Below are 1,850 nucleotides of genomic sequence, written 5' to 3' on the forward strand. Positions count from 1 at the left end.
AGCAACACATACAGACACTATGAAAAAGAGCCACTACACTGAGGCAGACACACAATGAGACAGAAACACACACATGGAGAATGAGACACCCCGGGAGACACACAAACAGAGACACTGTGAGAGTCACACAGGGACACACACTCAGAGACACACATACTGAAAAGGACACACACACACTGAGAGTTAGGCATGCACACTGAGAGAGACAGACAAACAAACACACACACACACACTGAGAAAGACACACACATGAGAAAGACACACACTGAGAAAGACACACACGTGAGAAAGACAAACACTGACAAAGACTGAACACACAACATACAGAGAAACACACACACTGAGAAACACACACACTGAGAGAGAGACAAAAACACACTGAGACACACACAGAGACATGCAAACTGAGAGCAGCACACACACTGAGAGACAGACACACTGAGAGACATACACATACAGAGAGAGACGCACACACACTGAGAGACACACACACACTGAGAGACATACCCTTGCAGAGAGATACACAAAAACATGGACACATACACACACACTGAGAATCAGACACAATCACACTGAGAGAGAAACACACTGTGAAAGAGTGAACACACAACCTACAGATACTCACACGCTCTGAGAGACTCACACACTGAGAGACACACACACACTTAGACGCAAAAACACACTGAGAGACACACACAGAGACACACAGAGACATGCAAACTGAGAGGGACACACACACACTGAGAGACACACACACTGAGAGACATACACATACGGAGACACACACACACACACCAAGAACCAGACACACTCACAATGAAAGAGACACACACACTGAGACAGACACACATACTGAGACCCAAAAACACACTGAGAGACATACATATTGAGAGACACACACAGAGATACACAGAGACAGGCACACTAGAGGCACACACACAGTTAGGGAGACACCCTCATCCAGGAAGAGACACACACTCCTGAGAGTGAGCTATACACACACACTGAGGCAGAGAAACTTAAACAAGGAGAGAGAGGCACACACTCACACACTGAGAGAGACACACAAACACTGAGAGAGAGACACACACCAAGAGAGAGACAAAAGTACATGGAGAGACACAGACAGAGACACACAGAGACATGCAAACTGAGAGGGACACACACACTGAGAGAGACATCGTCATCCAGGAAGAGACACACAATCCTGAGAGTGAGATATACACACACACACACTGAGGGAGAGAAACTTAAACAAGGAGAGTGAGACACACACTTATACACTGAGAGAGACACACAAGCACTGAGAGAGAGAGACAGACACAACTTAGAGGGAGAGACACACACATTGAGCAACACACAGACACTAAGAAGAGACCCACAACACTGAGGCAGACACACAATGAGACAGAAACACACACATGGAGTGAGAGACACACTGGGAGACACACAAACAGAAACACTTTGAGAGTCACAGTGAGAACAACACACACAGACAAGCACACACTGAAAGCGACACACACAAACTGAGAGTTAGCCATGCACACTGAGAGAAACAGACAAACACACACACACACTGAGAAAGACACACACATGATAAAGACACATACATTCAAAGACACATACTGAGAAAGACTGAACACACAACATACAGAGAAACACACACACTGAGAGAAAGACAAAAACACACTGTTAGACACACACAGAGACACACAGAGACATGCAAACTGAGAGGGAAACACACACTGAGAGACACACACACTCAGAGACATATACATACAGAGAGACACACACATACAGGCTATGAAATAGATACACTCACAATGAGAGAGACACATACACTGAGAGAG

Source organism: Bison bison, unplaced genomic scaffold (genome assembly GCF_000754665.1).
Source record: "Bison bison bison isolate TAMUID 2011002044 unplaced genomic scaffold, Bison_UMD1.0 scf7180017864360, whole genome shotgun sequence".
Taxonomy (NCBI): Eukaryota; Metazoa; Chordata; class Mammalia; order Artiodactyla; family Bovidae; genus Bison; species Bison bison.